This window comes from Pipistrellus hanaki (genome assembly GCF_964339955.1).
Source record: "Pipistrellus hanaki genome assembly, chromosome: 5".
Lineage (NCBI taxonomy): Eukaryota > Metazoa > Chordata > Mammalia > Chiroptera > Vespertilionidae > Pipistrellus > Pipistrellus hanaki.
In genome coordinates this window covers 61,702,987-61,730,559 of record NC_140507.1, presented here as the reverse complement: position 1 = coordinate 61,730,559, position 27,573 = coordinate 61,702,987, and the positions used below count along the sequence as shown (strand labels likewise).

At 43.7% G+C, this 27,573-nt stretch overlaps 1 protein-coding gene across 2 annotated transcripts in view; it reads right to left on the bottom strand.

The window, feature by feature from the left end:
* Nucleotides 1-27,573, bottom strand: part of PALLD (palladin, cytoskeletal associated protein) — a 386,711-nt gene that overhangs the window by 227,325 nt on the left and 131,813 nt on the right. Inside the window, exon 1 of one of the 2 annotated variants that reach the window (XM_084883727.1) lies at nt 27,448-27,569. The exons of the other annotated variant lie outside the window; for it this stretch is intronic. The gene's annotated coding sequence lies outside the window, so the exon portion shown is untranslated. Of the gene's footprint in view, nt 1-27,447; nt 27,570-27,573 lie in introns of those variants that run through there. 2 annotated transcript variants of the gene reach the window in all.

The following is a 27,573-nucleotide window of genomic DNA, read 5'->3' as shown; positions in this document are numbered from 1 at the left end:
TCCTTTTTTTCCTTCTCCTATGACCCTGGCAACTAGCAGGAGGGGCTCAGCACTGTATCCAGGAGTCAAGAAGTACATCTGGGGGAGCTCAGGACACTCAGGTTCTCTGAGATAGGGCAATGGTGCTGATTTTTATGAGAATAAACTCAACTGCTTCAATAACAAGAACTAACTAATCCACTGGCAAAGTATACTCTATACCGTCCAGTATACCAAACTAACAGTTTGTTTTAAAAGATCACATATGGCATTGCTCGGCTTACGTTGACTAATACGGTCTATTCCGATTCTACCACTTAAAAGGAAATATAGATTTCATGACTGACAGCTTCTTTTGGTATCTTTCTTTTTTCTGAACCACAACTATGTCTCATGGAAATTCTCTGTGCCCTGCATCTTAAACATGTGGTTTTTAAAATGAACAAATCTGACTTATAAAAGTTATAAAGCTTCGTCAGTCACTCTGGGCCGATAGTCTCCAACTCTGCTAGGGAAATGGTAAATCTGAGAAGTCACTTAATAGAAACAAGGAGGTGATTTAAAATAAAAACCTTGAAAAACAGTTGAGTTTTTATTTTCTGCTATAGGCCAGTTCTCTTATGCTCAGCGGGGGAAACAAAGTGAAGTTGAAAGATGTCTGTCTATTTTTGCTCCATAACTCTGCCGATGTGTACTTCCTAGAAACATTTATCTTCAAATGGATGTCAATGAGTGCAGGATGGCAAATTTAGCCTGCAGCTGCCCCTTCTCCCAGGGCGCAAGCAGCCACATGGCTTCATGGAAGTGCATGCTTGACAAAAACTGAAGGAACCAGTTTCTTTAATGTTATTATAACAAAAAATAAAGGGAGGTGGGGGAAAAAACCCAGAGACATCAATGGCTCTGCAATGGTTATATTTTCCAGGTGTTCCTTTTCTCCCAAGGGAATGGCACTGCCCTGCTGTGGGCTGGAGAACCACTAAAACACAACTGGCAACTTAAGCCCAAGATGAATTTTGTTTATGCGGACTCAAAGGCAGGCCATCTGTAAATATCGTGTTTCATACATCCGCAATTAAACACCAATTAATTTTCATGGAGCAGTTTTTGTCTTGTCACCAAAGATTTCTTAATTTTTTACACATGTTCCTATGAACCACAAGGCGCACCATGTTTATCCTGCCATGTGGATTAATAGGCAGACCAAAGTGAAATTAAGTCCTTGTTTAAATTTATTGTGCCTATAATTTCATGACTGCTCCAACCCAGAGACCAATAGCTAAATCTGTGTGGATGACAGATGTACTTTAACCTCACGGTCCAAAAGAGACCAATAAATAGACTTTTTTTTTTTAATTCAAAGCCCAGGAAATGATAAAATAGATTTTGATTCCAAGCAAGACTCATGTCTAGCAATTCTTTCATCTATAGTCATTTTATCTCCTAAGAAATAAAGATAAAACAGGAATGGGGGGAACACATGGCCACCAGTGTGGTGCGGTGGCTGAACATGGACACGTGAACCAGGCTGTCATGGTTTGATTCCCAGTCAGGGCACATGCCAGGGTTTCAGACTCAAACCCCAGTAGGGGGCATGCAGGAGGCAACTGATTAAAGATTCTCTCTCCTTCTCCCTTCCTCTCTCTGAAATAGATTAAAATATATATTTTTAAAAAGACAAGTGGGGGCAGCCTAGATAAAACTAAACTTCATAAATAATTTCATCTTGTTTTAAAGAGACTATGAGAGGTAGCTTTATGTTTGGACACTATGAGCACACAGATATTCAATCACTATCCCTAAAAAGCAACTAGAAAAACAGAAGTCTAAACCATTAGTTGCCAGAAGCTGTTGAACTCTTAGATTGCTCCTGATATTCCCTGCATTGGTGATGTAGGAGAGAGGATCTAGGACTGGGAGTCGGCAGTCCAGGAGTCTGGTTTTGCCTGGCACAGACTGGCTAAAGCTGAACATGATCCTCGTTGTTCTCTTTTGAGGCTTGGGTTTCCTTCGTTGAGTAGTTTGAGGGATGAGCTAGGCCAGGGTCATCTCATTAGTGTCTCAAGAAAAAAGTCCTGAAGCAAGTTGACAGATACCATTGAAAAAGGGTTCTGTGGCCAATTACATTTACGGAGCACTCACCGGGTTAAACAAAATTAAACATGGGTCTTGACCTCAGAACTTTCTAGAACTTTGTACTGAGTTCCTAAGAGAGAACAATGGCAGGCATCATTCTCTATCTTCCTTGACCGAGGAACCGATGTGTTGAGAATCATGTTGAAGGATGAGTGTTCTATGAAACACAGTATGGGAAACACTGGGTTGAATTATATCACTAACATCCCATCTAACTCCACAACAGTAACATTTAATGCCTGGCCTACATTTTACAACTACTTCTTCCAGGGCAAAGCACTCATTCCCACTTGCCTCAGATTTGGTTTCAGAGCCCTTCTCAGAGGGTGCTCTGGGCAGCCCTTGTCTATTGGCTGGAGTTTGCATCTGAGTTGAAACATATATGCCAGGCCTATGTGTAAATAGTATTTGCTTATACCCAGCCAGTGTGGCTTAGTGGTTGAGCGTTGACCAATGAACCAGGAGGTTAAGGTCCCATTTCTACTTGGGGCACATCCTGAGGTTGTGGGCATGCAGGAGGCAGCCGATCATGATTCTCTCTCATCACTGATGTTTCTATATCTCTCTCTCCCTCTCCCTTCCTCTTTGAAATCAAAGTATAATAATAAAAAAATTTTTAGGTAGGAATCAACATGAAATGCTGATTGCTAACATACCATCTCTATCCTTGACTGTTAACTCTAAGAAATATTTTTTGGGGGTGGGGGTGGGGAGAGAGAAGCTGCCATTTGACATGGCACATGAATTTACTGATTTTTTTTTTAATTCCCCTTTTGGAAAATGCTCTGGTAACCATATATGATATGGTCCATATATTAAATGTCCAAGTCAGGACATTTCTGACAGTGAAATAGGCTACCATTAATAATTATGGGGACAAATGGGGAATGTTCCGGGCATACCAGGATGTAGAGTTGTCCTACTGATACTTCACTGCCAACTTGAAATTGTGATTTTGGTCTTAGTGGATATTTTCACTCTCTGCAAATGCGATTCACTCCTGCGAGTAGACAAAAGTAAATTTCACAGTATAGGAGGGGATTAAGGGGTTCCCAATCCTCCTGTCACTCATTTACAAATTCTCAAGTTACACCTGTTAGTTACAAAAAAAAAAAAGATCCATCCTCACCAACCCTCTATGCAAAGACACGAACAAGCCAGCGTGACCCGACAAGCCACACTTCAAAGTTACCTGCGTTGTGAAAACGTTCATTGAACGTTTCCAAGCCTTCAAAGCGCCGGGGGAAAGCGCGGATTACACAGAGAGCCGGAGAGTGAGAGCCTGCACACATGAAACAGCTAGAGCTGCACATTCAGCTGTTTTGTTGCGACAGTCCGGGAAGGTAATTACCAGCCATTGTTGTGACTTGGATTACATTCCAACGGGGATAAAACGGGAGATGTTTTATTAGACTCCGCTGTCCGGCTCCTATGCTTTTAGAACCTGTCCACCGAAATGCCATAATTACCTCGGAATTATGAAACCCCAAACGACCACAACTGAAGTAGGGGCATGGGACGACAGGTCCTCCTGGTATCCCCAGGCCTATGGAATGACAGAAACCCACGGACATCAGTTCGCACACGGACTCCTAGCAAGCCTGCTGGGGGTTGGTTCCTTGCATTGGGCGAGCAACCACGCTGAACGCAACCTTTTCCTCCGCAATGGAAGAACATCCTTCCCCGAAATTAAGGAAAATATTTCATCTACAATTTCCCCTAGGCCCCTCAAGGTCTGGCCTTCATCGTGCTGCCAGCTGATCCCGAGCAGGGAGGAGGAAACACAATGAAGTGAGGATAGAGGATGCAGGGAATAATTCTCTTTCCGAGAAAGCTGGAACTTTAGTAGTCAAAGGGCTTGGCATCTCTATCTTTCATCTCATCTCTAAAGAAGCCGTTGGCGTGACCAGGTTTTGACATTGGCAAAGCGGGACACCACTGACCAGGGGGGCTATTGGGGGGAGAGGGGGGTTCTTGATTAAAAATTTGGTCCATACAGAGCAACAAAAATTTTCATAGAACGCAAAAATAGCATTTTAATCTTTTTTTTAATTTCAACTTAAGTACAATTTACAAATATAATAAATAAATAAAAATTATGTATAGTAAGTGTCACTTTCAAGGCCGGCGCTAGACTTTTTGCCGCCACTATAAAATATAAATAACACGAGTACTGTCTGCTAAATTCAAGAAAATTTATGTATTTATGAAATAAATTACTTACCTAAATTATCTGAATAGCTGATTTGTAATGACATCACTTGTTTAACTAGCTTACTAGCATGCAGTACGATGTGTATGGTCTGAGAGACAGTTACAAAATGTTTTCATCATTGCCAATCCCCAAAAATGCCATTGTTCATTAAGTCCAAACAATGGTGGTCAAATTCTAACAACTGATCAACAATGCTAACTTGGATAAGCAGTTCTCGATAATCAGGTCTCAACAATTGTTATTATTAAAGTTTAACATCATAAAATTAACAAAAATAATATAAAACTCATTTCCTGGCTAAATAGCCACATGGCTGCCTAAAACCATATATTCCCTTCCCATTCTCCCGCTGTTCCCTAGCTTGTAGTACACTCTTTCCAAAAATGGGACTTTTTTAAAACGCTGCGAGACGCGGGACAAACTGTTAAAAATCGGGACTGTCCTGCCAAAAGTAGGACATCTGGTCACCTTACTTTAGCCAGCACTGCGCTGGCTGAGGCCCCTGCAGTCCAGCCACGCTCAGCTGCTCCAGGCAAGGAGGGCAGCACCCACCGCTCCAGCCTGATGGATGTTCTGGGAAAGGCTCAGTGGCCTCCTCCTGCAGTGCTCTGGCTCTCGTCTTATCTAACGATGAGCGTCATTAGATCAATGTGGCCAGTGCGACCCCACGACACATGCCAACAACAGCGTGAGTGCACGGTTACATTGTAAACCTGGCTAGCTCACTCCCGGATGCATTTCCCTCTTTTTATTTTGAATTCCTTCTGGAAGTCCACCTGTAGAGGTCAGCTTTTTCAAGGGGAGCTATAAAAAATAACGTATCCCCTGTGTGTAGGGGGTGGGGAGGGATCTCTCTTCATTAGACAATGAAAAGGGAGGTGCAGCAGGAATTATATTGTTAGCAGGTAGCACTCAGGGGCCCACCCTGCACCAACTATCCTACTCATTAAATAGCCAATGCCTTCTTAAAAATGTTGAGCAATATTTTATACACACACACACACACACACACACACACTCACACACACACAAACCACCACCACCACCACCACCACACCGCATAGCTATATATACACGTACCTGGATTTAACATCTGACACACTCCTTGGATCAATTTTCTCAAGGAGTCTCAAACGTTCTGCAAGCGCAGCTTTGCAAACTGCCTTTCTGATTCTAGCCACACGGGCAATTCTCTGAATCGCACCTGTCCTCTTCCTCCAACAATTCGGATCAAGCACATGCTTTTGAATCTGTAGAAAAGTGAGCCATTCCCCAAGAAAGCTGCCTCTCCCGCTTTCCCTCAGATCCTGGGCGTGTGGAACGGGCGGGAGCAGGGAGGGGCCTCAGGTGTATGAGCAAGAGCAGGAAGTCAGGACTAATTATACCTTGTCGTATTTGGCAATCTGAGTAACAAATAAAAAGGCACGTCTCCTTTTCAGAGCAAACTACCTCAGGCTGATACTTCATTCCAATGGATTAGATTATTCCTGAAGTGTTAAAATTAATGTTATGATTAGATACAGACTTAAATCTTTTTCTTTGAAAAGTATGCTTTTCTTCATGATGAAAAAGCTCTTTTTATTCATCATGAAAATCCATGTTTGCCAAAAGGGGGAAAAAAAATCCACATATTCCAAAGGAAAATAGCACCTTCCACCTGGCTACATTCCATCATTCCATATATCTTGCATGCATCTAAGATCACACAAGGCATAAGTTTTAAAAACTGGCTTTAGAGGCACATAAAAACTTTGCAAAAGACAAAACAAAACAAAAAACCCACCCAAAAATTATTACGTGGGTGCAGATAATAGCGGCAAAGGCTCTAGCATATGCAATTTACTAGGTATAGGAAGTTATAATAATTTCTTTGCTTACATAAAAATACATGTGTGTGTGTGTTTTGTATTAAAAAATGTCACTGAGGATAATGGCTACATGTGTTTGCTGTGCAGCAAAACTTTCAACATTTGTCTTGTGGAGAGGATTCTAATTTTGAGCCCAATGTGTGTGTATCAGGACATCTAGAGCCCATGGTCTCTGCCTCAGCCACACCTCTCTTTGGCATTCCTCGTGACAAGGAAGGGTGCCAACAGCTCACTTTATCCTTTCAAGTCTGTGTACATGGTGAGAAAGCCTTTCATCACTACCTTCTCTTTCTGGCAACTCATGAATGCAAGAGAAATAAATTACACAGTGATAGAAAAAGGTGGAGGAATCCACGCTATCTGTAAAAGGCTATCTCACACAAATCAAACTCAATTTGGGGCGGGGTGGGGGGGGGAGGCAAGAATGATCATACTCTCTCCCCCTCCAAATTTAATGTTCCATTGATTCACAGTGTTTCCAGGTGATAGCTTGGGTTTAAAAGTATAGGTTGTCCCACCCTAGCTCCCTAGCTGGTTTGGCTCAGTGAATAGAGCATCAGCCTGTAGACGGGAGGGTCCCGGGTTTGATTCTGGTATGGGCATATGCCCTGGTTGTGGGCTCAATCTCCAGTAAGGGCCATGCAGGAGGTAGCCATTCAATGATTCTCTGTCATCATTGAGGTTTCTATCTCTCTCTGCCTCTCCCTTGCTCCCTGAGATCAATGAAAAAATATTTTTAAAAAAGAAATAAGGATTAAAAAATATAGGGTGTCCCAAAAATGTATACACACTTTGAATAATTACAAAGCCAGTGTTTATTAAAATACATTTTATTTTGCCTAACCTGTTTGGCTTAGTGGCTAGAGCATTGGTCTGAGGACTCAAGGGTGCGATTCCAGTCAAAGACATGTACCTTGGTTGCAGGCACATACCCAGCAAGGAGTGTGCAAGAGGCAGCTAATTGATGTTTCTCTCTCATTGATGTTTCTAACTCTCTGTCCCTCTCCCTTCCTCTCTGTAAAAAATCAATAAAATATATTTTAAAAAATACATTTCATTTCCAAAATGTAATAAAATCTATAGACATTGTGTGTATACATTTTAGGGGGATATACCCTATATTTGTCTGAGTACTATGTTAGGTAAATTTTGGCTAAAATTATTTTATATGCCCAAAGATGGAATAGATTGGAATGAAGTAGTGGGTGATTAGATATACTGAAGATGTAGGATCAGTTGGCAGAGATATTGTAAAGAGAATTCAAGAACTACATGGTTTATTGAGAGACTATGATAACTGGTGCTATAATCTTTCTTTTAGCAAACAATGACAGCTGATGTATGCAAGTGGGACAAAACACCTACATGCCTGGTGAGCGGAATACTAAAGAATGGGCATAATCCTCTTAATTAGGACCCATTCACTAGAGCAGCTTAATTCAATCAAATAACTAGAGATTTCCAGTTGCTTTTTTAATTAGGATAGTTTACTGGGGATGCAGTAACTGTTAAATGAAGCTCATATTCAGCACGCAAAAGTGCTACAATGTTTGCCTTACAAAATATACTTAAAAATATTTCTTACTTTATACAATAAGTTGGGTCAATATGTGACAGAGTATTCCCTCTAGAAGAAAAGTGCTGTGGGGAGGAGTGTTAGGGGGGAAGCAAAAAAAGAGAGAAAGAGAAAGAGAGAGAGAGAGAGAGAGAGAGAGAGAGAGAGAGAGAGAGAGAGAGAGAGAGAGAGAGAGAACTCATGGACATGGACAATAGTTCAGTGATTGCAGGAGGAGGGGAGTAGAGGAAGAGGACATAGAGAGAATAAATGGTGATGAGTAAATAAACAGAAAAAAGAAAAGCTCTCTTAAATTTATTATTATTTATTAGAGGCCCAGGGCACGAAATTTGTGCATGGGTAAGGTCCCTAGTGGCTGCCAGCTGCCGGCGGCCGGGGCCTCCCTTCCTGTGGTTGGCTGGCTGGCCCCGCCCCCTGGTCGAACTCACAGTTGAATTCCCAGTCAGACTCCTGGTGGAGGAGACAATTTGCATATTAGCCTTTTATTATATAGGATTATTTACTTGCTTTGTACTAAAGTTTCCTTTTTTTTTTTTCCAAGTTTCATGTTTTGATCTTATTTTATTAATGTAGAACCTCTCTAACGTTGAAAATGCTTGTGTTAGGAAACCTCACGCTACAATTCAAATCCAATGAAGTGTAATTCGAATTTTCAAAAGCACATTTGAGACCTTTAAAAAGATTGAAAGGTTTTTCTATCATTTAACAAAAGAACAATTTTTTATCAAAATTATTTTATATGTGTGCTTTGATAGTTTCCTGAATCCCCCACTTTTTCCACAATTTTTTACGTCTCTTCTTATTTTTCAACGATTTTTTCTTGCAGAAGAATCACATACCACCTAAAGAGTAAAAGAAAACCATGATTTCTGCTTGGGGTTGGTTGGCTCACCCACAAACGTATCTGTTGGGACAAAGCAGCTCTTTTCTGTGCAGAGGGAGCTCCCTGCCCCTGTCACGCTGTGCGTGTGAGTCTACACAAGCTACAGCTGCTCTCTCAGCATTTCACCCTTCAGAGCCACGCCTCTGGAGAAGGTGCTGGCCTTCCAGGTTCCGTGCAGCAGTTCTTCTGCTTCTACCCTGCCAGGTGTTGTCTAATCCCAGCATCGAGAGGGAAAAACAAATAAATGCCCTGGCCTGGTGGTTCAGTTGGTTGGAGCATCAACTCATGCACCAAAAGGTTGTGGATTCAATCCCTAGTCATGGCACAACCCGTCGGTGTTTCTCTCTCTTCTTTCCCCTCTCTCTAAAACAAGTCAGCAAGTAGATCATCGGGTGAAGATGACAAGAAAATAATGAAAAGCAAGCCTTTTAGCTAGTTGTACAGAAATACTATTTTTAGCTATTCACTTTTGTTCAAAAGTAAGTCTCCTGAATAAGATGAAAAAATAGGTATTTCTGATCAATATAGATAAATTTAGATATCATAATCTTGACCTCACTTTTTTTTTTTTTTTTGTCCTCATAGCACTGGGAGGAAGAGTACAAACCTCTCCCTCTTCCCCTACCTCTTCTTCCTATAAAGTATCCTTATGATTTCTAAGTGACTAAAAAGTAAAGTACTCAATAGCTCTAAAATGCTGGTAAGATTAGAAAGAGAGTTTCTGGCCAGTGGCTAAAGAGTTAACCTTAGACATTACACAGAAAATGTTAAATCTCTTGCCAGGCCATTTACTGCAATGTTTAAAAGATGAAAGAGCGAGTTTGCCCAACACTCCAGAGCCCAATAATGTAATTGTAACTAGTATACTGACGAGACGGAACAGTCTTCTAACACTATTTTAGAAGTGATTTATTGATCCCTGAACAATAATTTTTCAGTGATTAATACAACCAGAATTTATAGATTTATTCCTAACGTCAGGAAAAATTGACTTCACTCTGGTTCCCTTTGCCTTCTCACATTAATCTTTAAATTGCAATTAGCTAAGTTAAATCATGAGGTTGACAAGGCATCCCCTCTACCCCCTTGGGGGACAGGATCTGGTTGTGCAAAGTTTTGGATTGTATTACTTCATCTTTAAAAGTAATGTGTAAGCACATTTTTATTATTAGCAAATAGTATCATTAGAATGTACGTATTTTCCATGAAGGAGAAAGAGAGAAATATGCAGGAAGCATGGTTGTACTTTGCAATATTATCCCACACATATGACATGTGTAAGGTATGTAGGCTTCTTAGCTGAGGCAGTGCGGGATGATGAGTGCAGGACTTTTCCAATTGGGAGCTATATAAACATCTAAAAGGGAAATGAAAACATTTAAAATGTAAGCCAACACTCCCACAAACTGAAATTTGTTGCAACTAAGATGGGAACATGAATCGGTGTAACCTCTCAAGAAGAGAATTTGGCAACACTTACATTTAGAATGTACATGCCTTTGACCCAGCAGTTTCACTTCTAGGAAGTTACACTTCAATATGCTCACACAAGGGCACAAAGACATATGACACATATGTACAAGGATGTTCATGTTAACACTTTTTTTTTTTAAATAGGAAAGCACTCATCTTGCCCTAAAGGTCCATCAAAGAGGAAATGGCAAACTAATTACATTATCCAACAATTATGAAAATACTAGACATGCAGCTTTAAAAAATCCTATCTAATAGAGAGGAAATATGCTAATTGACCCTCACATTGTAGCAAAGATGGTGGCGCCCACAGCCAATGAGGAGGACTATGTTAATTGACTGCCCCGCTCTCAAATATGGCGACACCTATAGCCACAAGATGGTGGTGCCCAGAACCCTTAGCCCCACCACTCTGCGCGCCTGCCTCTGGAGTCCCCCAGTCTCCTCAGTCCCCTCATCTTCCCAGCCGCCTAGGGCTGGCCTGAGGCACAGGCAAGCCTCGGATGGTGACTGCCCACTATTCAGGGACACCCAAGGGTCAGGTAATCAGGGCTGGCTGAGGCTTGTGCTGCCGGCAGTGGCAGCAGCAGAGGTGTGATGGGGCATTGCCTTCCCCTGATTGCTGGGTCATCTCCCACCCCTGAGGGCTTCCGAACTGTGAGAAGGAGCAGGCTGGGCTGAGGGCCCCCTCCTTGTGCATGAATTTTCATGCACTGAGCCTCTAGTAGTGTTATATAAAGCTGTCAAAAATATATAATCTAGTAAAACTCCAACAGTATAGAAAGGAAAGCAGACTTCTGCAGTGGCATACAAGAATCGTGTCACTTTTAAGTTATGTGGAGAGGAGGGGTTGACGCTAAGGGAAGAGAGAGAACTTTTCCCTTTTCAGTTTGGAGCGCTCTCTCCATATATTTACCATAAGCAATGGTAAATTCATACATGTTAATTTTATTAAAATGTACAAAGAGGAAGCCTAGAAGAAAACATGATAATATTAGCATACCCATTCTATTGCAGCATTTTAAAAGTTGAAAGGAAACATAGTTTTTGGAACAATTATATCCTATTAAAAAAGACTTGCATTATTATTTCATTACCATTAATTACTGGAGCCTTTCAACCCATATTGTATTTGTACTACCCTCATGAGGTTATTAGGAGGGTTAAACATCTAACCTTTGGTTTGGGGCTTGATGCATTTTACTCAGAAAGGTTCGCCGGTTGTTATAATTTCTTACAAAAGCCAAGGGAAGAGTCCCCTGTAGGGGCACACAGAGCAATTCAGAAAAGCCTCTGACTTTGGATGTATGTTACTCAAAATCCATCCTCTACTTTGTCTCCTCTTTGAGAGCCAATCCACTAGACCTGGTTATAAATGAATGGATTTGTAATATTTGCCTTTATTCTTTTATGTATCTATGAAGCTTCCCACTGCTAGGAGGGAACTCCACACTTTCCCAAATCATAGTGGACTCAATTAAATTAAACAAATGTCAGTGTATTGTCTTATACACTGAGGTATTTAGTCCTAAAACTAGATGTGCTGAGGCAAATATGCTTTAAGAAAATTCACACCCAGCCATGGATTATCTCATCTTGCTTCAGGTAATGGGTGGAAAATGCCACAGTGTATCATCAATGAGGATCTGCAGAACGTGACATGCTAGGGTTGTATTCTGTTGTGTTTCCTTAGCGATGAAGCAACAGCTTATAGGACAGTTCCTGGCTCTGCTGAGTCCATGTCCCAGAAACAAAATGGCTTCTAACCATCAGTGATTCTTGCTGAGTTCAGAGGAATCTGAGCTCTAGCCTCCGAGCACCCTTTGGGTTGGATCTTGAAAATCTTGCTGGGAGAAGGGAGAAGCTAATTAAGAAGCCAAATGAAGACACTGTCATGTGGGAGAAGATGATTCACATGTGGCTTTCACTCCAGTGGGGGTGAGAGTGGGGAGAGATATAATACGTACTTAAACTACCATATAAAAGAAATTATTTCATATAGGGCAATGCCATAAAGAAAACAAAACACAGCATTAGTGATCAATGCTCCATCAGATAGGGTGGTTGTGGAAGAGTGAGGTCATTTCCTGCTGTGAGAGTACAGAGAGTGTGAGTGATTGTGTATGTATGTGTTTGTGTGTGTGTTTACCAAGATTGTGTAAGAATAAAGATATCCTATCTAATAGAGAATATGCTAATTGATCCTCATACCATCACAAAGATGGTGGTGCCCACAGCCAATAAGGAGGGAATATGCTAATTGACTGCCACACCCTCAAAGAAAGTGGTGCCCACAGCCACAAGATGGCGGCGTCCAGTACCCCTTGCCCCACCAGCGCTCCTGCCTCCGGAGTCCCAGGGCCAGCCCAAGGTGTAGGCAAGCTTTGGCTCTTGGCTACCCAGCTGCCCAGGGCTGCCCAAGGCTCAGGTAACCAGGGCCACTGAGGCTTGCACTGCCAGCAGTGGCAGCAACAGAGGTGTGATGGAGGTATCACCTTCCCTTAATCACCAGGTCACCTCCTGCCCCTGAGGGCTTCTGGACTGTGAGAGAGGGCAGGTCAGGCTGAGGGATGCCCCCCCACCCCCACCCCCAGTGCATGAATTTTCATGCACCTGGCCTCTAGTCAGAAAATAAAAAGAGCCTGAAAGCAGATGCCTGATGCAGAAGTATTGATACCTGAAGATACTCTAACAATGAGCTTCATATCACCCACCTCCAAAGATACTCCTCTCCCTCCTTGGAGCTACTTGGACTCATTAGCAATGTCTCGCCTTCTAGGCAAATAGAATTCACACCTTCTTTCCTGAGAGCATTCTCTCATGTTAATTTATACCCATAAGGACCAAAAACATGTCACTAATGGCTTCATACAGAATTCAGGTCTATCTCTACGGTGAAATGGCCCATTTTCTCCCATCCATGATGTCACAGATGTCCGATTCTTCTCTCTTAAGCTAATAAAACAGCTGTTGCTAATGCATATGGACAGATTTCAAAAGTGAGGCTACTATCTATAATAATAAAAGCATAATATGCTAATTAGACCAGAAATCTTTCTGGATGTCCTTCCAGATGACCTTCTGGACGAAGCCGAGAAGCTGGGGCTGCAAGGGAAGCAAGCCCAGGTCCAAGGTGCCAGAGGGAAACTGGGGAAAGGAAGGACTACTCTTGCATGAATTTCATGCATCGGGCCTCTAGTTACATTATAATCGTTTCTCTAGTAGCCATTGCAAACTGTCCTGCCTTGTCTTTGCCTGAAAAGCCAGTGACTAGGGAAAGCAGAAGAAAAACAGACCTACTTGTGCTGCTCCCTGGAGTACTTTTGTTCCTTATAAGCAGCAGAAAAACTAACAACCAGGAGAGAGTTTATGTCACTTTCAGAAGCTGTCATCAACCACAAGAGAATGAATGACCTCGGTGCATTGACAAGGGATGGGGGCAGGGGGAAAAAGGGACAAATGATGTAGTCTTGTTCTAAGTATGCGATTTGGATAAATAAGGAAAATAAGAAATTCCTCCCTTGAAAATGAGTGTTAGATACATGGGAGTGCTCACACTTGAGGGGTGCATTGGAACACAGTGGTTACATGGAGGGGGTTCTGAAAACCTGCCTGGTTTTTTTTCCCAACTGCTTTCGCAGGCACACGCCACCATCCCTGCTCAAGAGATTGTCTCACACCCAGACTTATTCTGATTGGGATCTACTATTATGATCTGTCTTCCTAGCACCCTGGGGAACACAGTTTTTTCCTCTCTATAAATATTTTAATAAATAATCCTGAACTCTGGAGAGGGGAAACGCATGAATAAGAAAACGATATTCCACTGTAACAAATGGTCCAGAGAATCTATTTTGCATGGCAGTCAACAGTCAGCCAAACCTACCTGAAGGATTTAGCTAAGCTCACCAGATACCTCCAAAGCGTTAAGTTTTCAGGGGAAATAGTGTAATTCTAATTCTTTTACCTTTTGCAGGACTTCTAGGTTTAAAGGGCTACTGAAATGTTTAATTCTTTTCATCTATGATGATTAGGGTAGCACTTTAAAAAATATATTTTATTGATTTTTTTTTTTTTACAGAGAGGAAGAGAGAGGGATAGAGAGTTAGAAACATCAATGAGAGAGAATCATAGATCAGCTGCCTCTTGCACACCTCCTACTGGGGATGTGCCTGCAACCAAGGTACATGCCCTTGACCGGAATCGAACTGCAGGCCGACGCTCTATCCACTGAGCCAAACCGGTTTCGGCAGGATAGCACTTTTGAAGCTGGTTGAAGAAAGGTGGTTAAGCAAGAGAGAGGTAATACTGTTTTGCTTTTTCTTTTGAGGGGTGAGCTTTTTGTTAGTTCTTTCCCAAACTATTTTTGCTATGCAAACTGAGAGGGCAGACTATGTCTTCATAATAGTCTATGCCTAAGTATTGTTTTAGGTGCTATTAACACAAATACCTTAAATTGTTTAATAGTTTTGAGGCCTGAGATCCTCTCATTTATATCTGGAAAAACGATCTGTACTCCTTACTTGTACTGTTACCAGAAAAGTATACATAAGGTTCCGTGCCATGAAGTGCTATGTTCTCGAATGAGGAGATTTGCACAGCTATCATCTTTGCCTTCTGAGACTTTCTAACATAAGACATCACCGTTAACATACTATTTATTTTGTGGCAAAGAGCAATGGGCTGTTTCTACGCTCATTACTTAGAGCCATGGACATCCATCTTATGCCACTGAGATCCAGGGGAAACCAGAGGCCTGAAGCTCGGTGGTGGCTGTGGGCCAGACCTTGATTCATTCTTGGAAGCCTCATCCACACCCTTTCACAAGTGATACCTGGAGACCACTTCCAATATATTTCATGTTGGTGTGAGGATTGTTCTGGAGAAAAGGATGTTTCAGGGGTGGGTGGTAAAGTTGTAAATAGGGACTGACGGACTGCTATCTCCAAAATCACACAGCCCTGTGCTCTCCACACACTTGTCAAAGCTTGGCAGCCCATCCCTGGGCTGGGCCCGAGCAGGACTGGAGTCCCGCTGTGGAAGCAGATGGCTGGTGGCCCTGGAGTCTGGTGTCAGAGAGATTTCAGCATCAGCATTCTGCTGGGTGGGTTCTCACTTCCAGGACCACCTCCGGGCTCTCCTGAAGGGAGCCCCTGGGCAATGTGATCCGGAGGAGGAGGAGGAGGGGCAGGCGCAGCATCTGGCACGGGGCCCTGGCCCTGCTCCTCCTCCCAAAGTCTGTGTGGGAAAGGGGAACTGCCTGCAGTCAGGAAGAGGTGGCGGATGGCCTGGGACCCGCGGAGGTGAGGCTCCACGTCGCCGGCCTTTGAGCGGCAGCCAGGAGACCACTTTGCCACCTGGTGATGGAGTTGGCTTCCTGCCCCGGTTTCTTCTTAGAATAGCAAGCGGCATGCAAGGCCCAGCATCCCTGTGAGGTCGTCTCCTGGTTTTTAATAATTCCTTGTATTTATTTAGTGCCTTTTTCCTCTCCCAAGAGCTAAGCAGGAGAGTTTTCCATATGTGACTTCAATAATCCTCATTACGGCCCTGTGCCTGGGCTGGTTAGAGAACGGTGCTAATGGGGCCAAGGTCAGCACTCAGCCCCTCACGAGCCCCCTGTGAGCAGCCCCATTTGCACTGAGAAAATCTGTTTCATGGCCTCACTCTGCACAGCTAGCCATGCCAATTATTTCAAAACAGCTTACAAGAGGCCGCGGCGATAACAGGTGGTAATAATAATAATAATGGCAGCTTACATTTAATAAGGGCTCACTCTGTGCCAGGTATTTTCTAAGTGCTTTTCTTTTGTTAACTAATTCAGCTCTCCCAAAAACTCCAGAAGAGAAGTATGAGTGTTGGACCATTTTAAAGAAGAGGAAACTGAGGGCCTGGGAGGTGAAGGTCACACAGGAAATGGCAGATTGGATTTCAACTCCATCAATTAGCTTCAAGGGATCCAACTTTTTTTTTTTTTTTTCATTTTTATAATTGATATCAGAGAGGAAGGAAGAGGAAGAGGGAGAGAGACAGAGACATCAATAATGAGAATCATTGATTGGTTATCTCCTGCACGCCCCCACTAGGGATCGAGCCCGTAACACGGGTATATGACTTTTCCAGAATTGAACCTGGGAACCCTCATTCCACAGGCTGGTGCTCTACTCACTAAACCAATCCGGCCATGGAAGACCCAACTCTTAATACAGCCCCTCCCCCCCAATAAGCAGTGTTGAGAATGGAATCAGTACACAAATTCCTTATCATGCCTAGATATTAAAGCAAAACTCACGAATACAGAGTAAGATGTGTAGAGTAGACAAGATGGACTTAGTTAACATATAAAAGACACCATTAAGAATACAGGTTATGGGCTATGCTACACACACCACAGGCTCAGTCTCATTTAATCTTTACCGCAGCCTATTGATGTCGGCACTACAGCCTCCATGTGATAGCTCAGGTTACAGAGGGTCAGAGAGAGGAACTAATTTGAATTCTGGCGCTTGGCATTAGAGTCCGAATTAGGAAAGAAAGCTTTCTAGTGCATTCACTATTTCACGAAATTTAAGAGACGTTCTCAATTCAATAAAAGAAAATAAGTGAGCCAAAACCGGTTTGGCTCAGTGGTAGAGCGTCAGTCTGCGGACTGAAAGGTCCCAGGTTCGATTCCGGTCAGGGGCATGTACGTTGGTTGCGGGCACATCCCCGGTAGGGGGTGTGCAAGAGGCAGCTGGTCGATGTTTCTCCCTCATCGACGTTTCTAGCTCTCTAGCTCTCTCCCTTCCTCTCTGTAAAAAAATCAATAAAATATATTTTTAAAAAAATACGTGCAAAGGAAACAGAGGTTTCAAGGAGATGAAGAGACGTACCATGAGTGATGGTGTCCAGGACCAGAAGCATGCTTTTGGACTTCCATCCCTCTTTCCTACAACTACCAAATGGCTATTTCTTTTTGCCCTCTCCATACATCATTGTCAAAGAGGAAATAAACACCTTGAACCACAGGGTCGGCGCTGGGCAATGGGAGAGCAGGAGATACCTGCCAGGAAAATAGGGGCACCCCAATCTATAGTATTTGTTTATTGGGAGAATACGGTGATACAGCCCATTTAAACTGTTTGGACAAAGTCGATGCTCAACAAATGTTTAAAACACATTCACATCCAAAGAGCTCCTGTCTGTCATGTGAAACAAATGAGAGTAATTACTTAACCATTTCCCTCTCTGGACTCACCAAATGGTTTTGAAAGAAGAATGGCCTCCAGGATGCATGGCCTCTGGCATCAGACGCATTTAGGTGAGAGCCTTGGCTTCATCATTCCCTCCAGTAACTTAGGCAGTTACTTCACCTCTCTGAGCTTCCGTTTCCTCATCTCTAAAACGCAATAATGCTTCCTATGTCATGGGCTTACTACATTCAAGGGAAAAATGAATACAGAGCGGCTCCCAACCCGAGCTAACTATTGTTTTGAAAGTGGCCATCTTCACGGGGAACTAAAACATAGAACTCTGCTTCTAGTTCCTGGTTTTTGTGGGAACCCCATGATCTATAAATGGAGTTCACTTGTATGACACTCTGTGGCTTCAGACGCTCTCGACCAGTCTGTGTTCCTCCAAGTGCTCATTTGCGGAGGGGAATTCTGCTTTTTCAGCAGATAGAGTTTCTGTGCACTGGCAGGGTGCGCTGGGCGCCTTGATTAATGGCTCAGCAGATATTCATATTGGTAGTAATAACTAGCACATGTGTATTAGAAACCATACACAGCATATTGTGCACTCCTATTTGATAAACAGCAGCAAGATGTTCAACAGGGACGGTTTGGCTAGCGAGCTGTGATAACTGTTAACACTACAAATGCCAGCTTCTGGACTGCAAGTTCCTCGCAGCTTAAATATCAAAACCCAAAGAAAGAAAAGCCCCAAATTGTTTCCTGTGTATTATCCTCAAGTCAGACAAAGCAATCTGGATAGGAATTCCACCCGAAAGCAATACTTCCACTGTGGTTAGCAAACCAGACTGCGTTTCCTTTTTAGTTTAACTTGACCTAATTAAGGCTCGGGCGAAGAATCTTGACATAATGCTCTGAGATCCTTTGACAAGTCATTTAACATTAGTGTTATTCCATAACTTGCCAAGTTACAACATAAAAGGTAAGTGCTTATTTCAGGAAAAACCTAAGCTTTCTTGTACGGATGATATTTTAAGGCTTGCAACCAATGGGCTCCAGACATCCCTTTCCCTGGAGGCCCAAATACTCTGCTGCCTTCCCAGAGAACTCTCCCATCTGCTGAAGATAAGGCAAGGTATACAGCTGACAATCACTCAGAAGGCTTATGCTGGGAAATTTCTCTTCAGAGTGTCACAAGAGAGCAGAAGCCAAGGTGTGTGTGTGTGTGTGTGTGGGGGGGGGGTAATGGTTTCTTCACACTGTATTATTTGCTATCAAAGTATGCTATCATAATCTGGTTATGTTTCTTTTAAAAATAATTTTTTTTAATCCTCATCTGAGAATATTTTTTTCCATTGGTTTTTAGAGAGAGTGGAAGGGAAGGAGGAGGGGGGGAGAAAAACAAACAAACATTGATGAGATACATCGATTGGTTGCCTACCACATGTGCCCCAATCTGCAACTGGGATACATGCCCTTGGTTAGTGCTCTAACTACTGAAAAAACTGACCAGGGCTGGATATGTTTCTTAAGAAGTGCAGAAGCATCAAGTCTATTGTGTAGACGATGCCTCCACTTGAATAAAGAATAGAAAAAAATAGAAAAGAGGCAGCGAGTGAAACAGGTCTACCAAGATTGGAGTCCAATTGGGATCCATGTAAAATTTTTAACCACTCAATTAATCTGCACTGACCCCAGAAACTATTTTCTTCAAGATTGTACCTCCTCCTTGACAAAATGTGCATAAAGGAACCTAGCCAGAGACCTTTTACGTATTTGTTGAGTCTAGAAAGACTTAGGTGACTTCTCTGTAGAAGAGCTCAGTATTCTTCCTTCTGTGAACACATAATCTCCAAATGCCCTGAGACTGGGGAATGGGTACCACGTGTAACCCTCTTGGGTGAGAGTCTCAATGAAAGGGTAACGTGACACAAGTCATAGGAAGGAGCCAGCACGGAGCCTGTGCGTGGGTTGGGGGTGGGGGTTGTAGCTAATGTTGACTACACTGCGCCTTCTCCAGTCATCTCCTGGTCTAGTGGAGAAGATACGTTTTCAAATTTCACTTGTGAGCGTTGTTGAATGGTTGACATTGTGGTTCACGTCTCTTTGAGGGGGTGGCTGTGAATGACCCTTTCTCTCGGAGAAGTTTATAAGCGGTACCCAGCTGGAGTGCATGTGACTTGAAGGCTTCCCAGATAAAGACCTCCTGGGGGAGTCGCCAGATTCCCTCTTGATTTGTGGTTTACCAATCACATCTGGAAAGGCCTGAGGGAGACAGGCTTTTGATCTAGAGCTAGAGAGACAAAGTCAGGGGCCAGAGCTTACCCAAGAGGTGGGGGGAAGCTGAGACAGAGTACTCCAAAGAAGTAGTCAAACAGGTTGGCAGAGAGGAGGGGACCACAGCAGGAGTGGACCAGGGCTGAGTGGCAAGTTCTGAGAGTCACGGCCATGGGCCCAGGGTAAGCAGGAAACTTCAAGCAACTAACTGGCGTAAGTGTCTGTGGCTGGTTTTTATGGACCAGCGTTGGCATGGGGCAAAGGCAGACCTGCTGCATTGAAGGAGTCTGTTCTAGAATGGATAGTGTAAAAGAAGCTTTCTTCAAGTATGATCTGCTGACGCCTCTGGGGTACTTATTCAATGCCAGTTCCAAGGTTCTACTCAGGCTTAATGGATCAATAGGATTTGGAGTCAGGGCCTCAGAATCTGTATTTCTGACAAGCACCCGACCCCACCATGGGATTTTTCAAAAATGTAAAGTTTTACAACTATTGCAATCTGGTAATGTTCAAGGAATTACAAGACAGAAAGCTTGAGTTCTCTTCTTGGCCATGTGATCTTGGCAGTTACTTGATCTCATTGAATCTTAGTTTCTTCATCTGTAAAATGGGCACAATGTACTCGTTCATAAGGGTGGGTTAAGTGAATAAAGATCAAAGTGGCGAGCAAATGCACATGTTTGTAATTATCACGTTTTTGAGCCAGAGTGAAATCTTAGAGACTACCACCATTGTAGCTTCGACAGGTCTGGGCTTGGTTAGTTATCTCAGAACTGCCCAGTGTTACAGCCCTTAGCTATGTGTCAATGGTCTCGTACTCTATCCAGCACTTGTAACTCTGATGGTCAGTTCGAGTGCCAGCACTGGGAGTTGGACTGCTTGCTTTTCAAATCCTGGAGTCATGAGGCAGAAGAGCTTTGAGGGGCCAGAAGTCTTATGGGTCTGCTCCTCTACGGGTCAATTCCAGAGGCTTTTAATGTGCTAAGCTACTTGGGACAGTAGCTGGGGTTAAGAATTAAGAAGAGGAAGAATAGGATTAGAGTCCCAAGTGGGTTGATGAATTGGAGGAGTAGTCAGGAACAAAAAACAGCTCAATAGGAAACGTTCTGGATGATACATGGAGGAAATGATTGTTATCACAAACGCGGGCTAAGCAATGTCCAGCCAAATGAGGATAATAAGCTGAAAACAATCCAATGAGGTCCAGAGGTCACTCAAAACATGAGCGTGAAAGTTGGCTGCACTAACTGAATGAAGCCCAGCATGAAGGAACTGTGAGGTAATCGCCACTTTATCATACCTTTATGAGACTTCTTTGTCCAGCTCTGGACTTCACAGTTTGAGAGGCATGGAGTACTTGGACATAGTTCAACAATAGAAATAAAGATGATGAAGTTGTTGGAGAACATGAACTATGAGAAAAAGCAAAAAAAAAAAAAAAAAAAAAAAAAAAAAAAAAAAAAAAAAAAATCTGGTATTATTTAACCTAGAGAGAAGGCAAGCTAAGGGGAGACTTAACTCTTCCAGTTCATGCATTAGGGTTGAGAGTGACCATTTTTGTTTGCATTATGTTGAGGGGTAAATAGGCTGATGTTCAGTAAAAGGGATGTATGTTAAGGAAAGAAAAATACTTTTTTTGTGTGTGTGATGAATGTTTAGAGCTTAAACAGGCTCTGGTGGCAAGAGAGACTCCTTTCCAAACACCAACTCAGGGGCCACACCAGATTGAGGGATGTGACAAAGTGCTGCTCTACCCTATTTTGAAAGTTGGAAGGAAAGACAATATTGTCTGAATTTGGAATCAGCCCCACTTCTGGCCCAGAGCTGTGATTTGGGGCAGGCAATTAACTTCTCTGGTCCTTAGTTTCTGCATCTTAAAAACAAAGGTAATAGATCAGATGATTCCCAAGGTCTCTCTCAGTTCTAAAAAGTCACATTCTGTCATCTTCCAGAGTAATAAGGTGGCTGTATTTAACATGTGAAAGTTTTCCTTCCAATAAAGCAACAATAGAAACCATGCTGGGGTGGGTGGGAGGTGGCATTTGATCTGGGCTTGATGGGCTGATGCCTTGAGCTGGGGTGGAACAAACTGTGGAGAGCTATTCCCTCTGGCTCTGAGAGACAGGTGGGGCAGAGAATACAGCGTACTCCTGGGAAGGGGTATTCCCTGAGTGTAACAGTACCAATAGGCCACCTAGGAACGAGGACAGGGAGAGGAGAGAAGACTGTGGGGTGTGAAGCAGGACAAGCTGATGAAGATGAAGCCTTAGCTAAGGACCCAGCCAAACCCTAGGACCGGGTCTAGACTCAACAGCCAAGGAGGCCACTCAAGGGACTGCCAGAAGATGAACTGCAACCCCAAACCAAGAGCATGGGTCTCTCTTCAGGGAGGAGGGGCCCCAACTCTTCAGAGACCTAAAGATCTCAAAGCACATAGGCTTTGACGTGAGACAGACGTGGTTTCCATTCTGCCTCTGCTACTCATTACCCAAGTGATCTTGGGCAAGATGCTTCTCCTTGCTAGACACAAGTTCCAGATAGTAACAAGAGGAAATAGATCTACTTCGTGATATTTTTATGAGAATTAAACATGATTACGGGCTTGACAATAGTGAGTAAAGACTGCTGTAATTCTGATTTGGGCCTGGGAATGGAATTAAGGCAGAAAAACAAACAAACAAAAAAACAAACTTCTGTGACTCTATGGTTTCTAGAAAGGTCCTGAAACTGGATGACTACTACCTCTACTACTAACTACTATCACCACCTAATGTTCCAAATTACGTTTTCATAACATGTTCTCCCGTGTTCCTCCATCTGAGCCTCATGAATATTTAACTTTGAAGTGGGCATTACTATCACTTCCCCATTTCAAACGATGAGACATTGAGGCTGAGCGGGGATAATGCCTTGTCCAGCCTCAGTGAGTAAGTGGCAGAGGTGTGGTAGTGACTTACATCTTCTGGCTTCAGCCATTGCTTTTTCCTTACCATCTACTCCCTGGGAGAGAAACAGAGGAGCTTGGGAGAAGGACTGACATTTTAACCAATGTATCTGAATAACATGAGACTGAACTTGTGCTCTGGTCTGACTGCTGGAACAGTTCCTTGACCTTGAAAGGTTGCTAGACCCTAAGCCTCTCCTCCTCCCGACCGCAGTGCGCCGCCAGTCCTGCCAATGCAAGCACAGTCAGCACCAGATTAGCACAGCTTTCTGTCTGTCACACTTACTGAATGAAGAGGCTTCTTCTGTTTGTGTCTTTAAATAGAATCATTACCAGGGCTCTGCAGTCGTAACTCTCTCCAGGAGCCCTTAATAAACATTAAGACTGTGACTGAGTCCCTTAGCTCTTTTCTCCCTCACAGCCAAGGAACCATCTCTCTGATCTCCCCTCACAGAATTCCTTTCCAACCAGCAAGGCACGCCTGTGATTCTTCTCTCCTCCTTTGGATAGTGATCCCAGGACCAGACACTCTTAATGAGGCAAGACTCACTGCTTCTGAGCCTAGAGAAGGGGTCTCCCTGCCAAGCACAAACCCTGGAGCTCCTCTTTTCTTTCTCATGCGCTCAGGCACTCTCTGGGACCCTTTCCTTGCTCTGGGATTATTAAAAAAAAAAAAAATTTAAAGAGCTGACATTTTCTTTTCAAAATAGTTTGCATCGAGTCCTGCTAGAAGCAAGGAATATGACTAAGTAATTTCTTAAAGCCCCTTCCAGCCAGTGATTCATCAGACATAGACTTTTAAACTGGAATGGATTGACCGATTCTAGGCCAAATGTCTCATTTTTTTTTTTTGCACACCGGGACAGTGAGTCCATAGAGGTGAAGAGCTGTGGAGGCTGCTTGCTACAGGGGAAAGAACATGGGGTTTGAAGTTCAAAGTTCTGGATGTGAGGCCAAACTCAACCAGTCACATGCTGAGTGACCTTGAGCAAGTCATTAACCTCCAGAGCTTTGGTTTGCATACTAGTGAAACAGAAATAATACCACATACCCTACCTGCTTCCTAGTGTGGTTCTAGTGTAATAGGGTATTATATTTCTGAAAGGCAAGTAAAATATAATCATTTACCAACAATGTTGCACACTTAAGAAGCTTGTGCAGAGTCACCCTGTGGCAAAACCAGGACCCCCAGTTCCAGGGCAATTCAATTTCCATCCTACAATGCTGCCTTCTTGACATTTTTCCAATTCTGTAGTTATAAGCCTTTCTCATAAGGCAGCACACTAATTTGATCTCCACATGCTTTCCTTTAAACCCTTGGATATACACAGACTCACACGGTGGGACTCCAGACTGGCTCAGAGGGATTAGAGAACAGCATCTTTGAGGACTTGTTGGGGGATCTCTCAAGCAGCCTTCCACTACATCAGGGTTATGGCCCTCAGACCTTGGATTGATAGCTTCCGAGGGACCAGGTACATGTGTGAGCTAGCATTCCCTGTAGCTTCTCTAACCAGATTCATAATACCAAACTGGGCACAGGAGACGGCGATTTGATAGCCTGTAACAAAATATTAGTCTACGGCATGTACACTGAAGGCTGACATAGGATGAGAGTGAACCACAAAGTAAAGTGATAATAGGCAGTTGAAGTTCATGCTGGACAGAGAATTGGGAATGGGCTTAGTGGTAATAGGTGGTTTACTGTGCCAATTTGTGGCAGTCCACAGAGGAGAGGCAGAAGATGGCTGCTGAGTCTCACAAATAAAGTGTGGGCCCAAGGGACCACTCACGGAAGGGGCCTGGGGCCCTGGGGCCCTGAGCCCCACCCTTGGGAAATACCAGCCATGTTTCATCTGGCTTCATTTTAATTACGGTGTATAATGGCCCTCAGGAGATGGACCAAAATCACGTCTCCATTCATCAAGAGATGTGCATATACTGCCATGCACATGCTCTCTGACCCTCGGGTACAATGGGGTGTCTCTTTCATAACTAATGCCCCCCAGAGTTTGGCGTGGGACAGCCTTCTTTCAGTCATTGGAGAGAGTCGAGTCCATTCCCTGACAATGTTATTTGGCCCTCAAAGAGCACAACAGAGAAATCCTACTTTTCTCTGTTTTCTTAAGCATAAAAAAAAATGTTTCAAATTTCAGAAATAATGGGGAGGTCAAGCCTACCATAAATAGAGAATATAGCTGTTCTCTCGAAGCAATAAAAAGAAGTAAAAGGGTGGGGGAGGGAGGAGAGACACTGTAAGCCAGTTCAGCCAACAATTTCCATGTTTAAAAAAAAAAAAAAAAAAGTTCAAGCTGGAGCCATGTGGTCTCAATAAAGTAGTAAAATATATTTTCTTTACCCTACACTTCATGTGCCCATAACCTTCCTTTTAAATCATCGCTAACCAGCCCCAAATCGCTGACCGCAAATCACTTGGTGGCTTTGGTCTCCAGGCAGTGGAATGTGCTGGGGCAGACGGGGAGTCGCTACCAAGAGGGCTCCGAGGGAGCCTCCCTGCCCCCGCTCAGGCACACAAACCCCGGCAAAGGCCCGAAAGGGCTCCGCACGGAGATAGCACATGACATCATGGCTCAATCATTCCGGAAAAAACTGCAATGGCTGCAGAATAGCACCACATGCCACAAACCACAGTGGGCAGATAAAGCCGGGAGAACAGCTTTTCTTACGAAAACATTCACCAATACCACAGGCAGCTGGCAGAGGCACGTTTAATTACATTCACAGAAACCCATTATATCCATCGGCCCCACCATCTCTGGAGGTGATCGGCCAAGCGGGGAGGTCAGGGAAGCCCATCTGAGAAACGGGGAAGCCAGAAGCGCTCGAAGCTCACTGGCTGCGCTCGCTTTGAAAGGTGTGCTAGGATGAGATTTGACCCGGCTGCAAAGTCACCTGATAGGCTTCGAGACGACTTCCAAGGGAACTGGACCTCAGTTAAGCAACCCACCTTTAAATGTATAGCTGCAGATTAAGGGCAGCAGAAGGTGAGAGGGATCAATTATTCAACTCATGGTTAATTGAAGAGACACCGAGGTTGTCCTGGGCATTCACAGGGCTCATGGGACTGCCATCTGCCATTGGCATCAGGGGACACGGTGTTGCATTTTGCAAGTGCCTTTGGAGCTTTTATTTTTCTAAAAAAACAACAACAACAACAAAAAACAACAACAAATTGTTCAAAGAGTGAACTCTATACACTTAGAAGGCATGGCCAGTGTATTGGGCTCCTCAGAGAAACCAAGTTCAACGTGCATTGGGAAAGTATGATTAAAAAGCTCCAGGGGAGAAAAATTGTCCAAAGAAAAATGCTATCTTCAAGGGGTACTTAAGCACCAGCCTACAACCTTTACTAAAGGGGACGTTTGAAAGGCGTCTGCAGAATCTTCTTTGAGACAACAAGGGGATGCCTGAAAAACCCCGTGGACTCTTCTAATTTTAGCCCCAGCCAAGAACATCATCGCTGCTAATTCCAGTCTGTGATTTCACCTGCGCGAAGGGAGGGTATTCCTGAAGAAAAACAGCCACAACACAGTAACAAGCCAGCAAAACCACACAGCGAACAAACAACAAATGGAAAACCTGTGGTGATCAAAGTAGGTCCCATCCCTAAAGGAACAATGAGAAATTGCATAGTCTGCTGGAGGCACTCCTGTCTAGCAGCTATAATCTTTTCAGAAACATGTTATTTTATAGCCCAGTAATGGATCTGGCAACAATCTTTTGCATCAGACACCCCAGGATAACTTTCCATTTCAGTTGGGGTAAGGGGAAAGCTCAAATGCATGCTCATAATATCTCCATGTAACCTCTGAAGGCAACGGTCGGAGAAAATGCAAGACTCTTGGGTTACTGGAAATAACCTGTTTGCCATTATGTGGGCAATTATAAGCTAGGACTTGCTTTTTTTTTTTTTTAAATTGCTGGGTTCAGCCGAGATTTCCCATGGATTTATCAGCAACAGAAACAAACAAGCATTCCACCAGATCCACTTGGAAGTGTGCGGAGGGCTATTGAAAGTCGTTTTCATCACGTGGACAGGAATTCAACTTAACCTGCTGGGATGTTACGGTGCATCCCAGGCTCCTGATGATTTTCTTCATCGTCACAAAGCTGAAAACAAACTTCAGCCCCCTTCGCAGAAGGTGGTCCGCCCCCTTGGCCCTCGCCACACACCACATAACCCCTCTCCCTTCATCAGCAGGCCATCTGCTGTCAGGTGAGAGGTGACAAGCATCCTTGGGGAGCTCAGGTGTCAGGGTCTTTATGCTTGTTGTGCAGGTAAATTAGGGGGTGGGGGGAACCTCTCTTTAAAATTCCTGCTGGTTACCTCCGGATTAGCTCATGTGAAGAACTGACTCTTCATGAAACTGTGACAGCATGCCTTCCATAAAAACGGATGGAGAATGTCAGTTTTTCAGTATGGTCTTCCCCTGGTAGACAAGTCATCAGGAATGCACTCTTCCCTATTGTACTCTGCCTGCCACTTGTTCCCTGAGAACCACAGCCAACTGAATGCTAAGGAAGACAGGGACCCCAACCAAAGGGTTCCGGGAGAACAAGAGAGGGAGAATGGAGCAATTGAATTTGTTAGACAAAGGACTGCAGTCAAGTAAAACCCAACAACACACACACACAGACATACACACACACACACACACACACACACACACACACCTTTCAGGTGCTGAAAAGCAACAGGTGTGAGAACGCCCAGAATTGTCTTGGGCAGGCGAGGAGCAGGGGAAGAATCACCAAAACCTGCCTTTCAAGGGCTTCCAGCTAAAGTTCATTCAGCGACTGAGAGCAATCAGGCTGCGAGAGGCTGCTTGCTCCGTGCAAGTTTCCCTCCACGCCAACAGGGGACGGGGCAGATGACACAAAGACTTCAGAGAGAGTACAAACCAACCTGGTGCAAACCGCTCCAGACACATCAGCGCCCGAAAGGAAAGCTTCTCCCCAAAGTATCTTACGTCTTCCAGTAGGAAAATAGGGGGGGGGGGGGGGGACATTCAACCTCGCGCCCCTCCTCCAC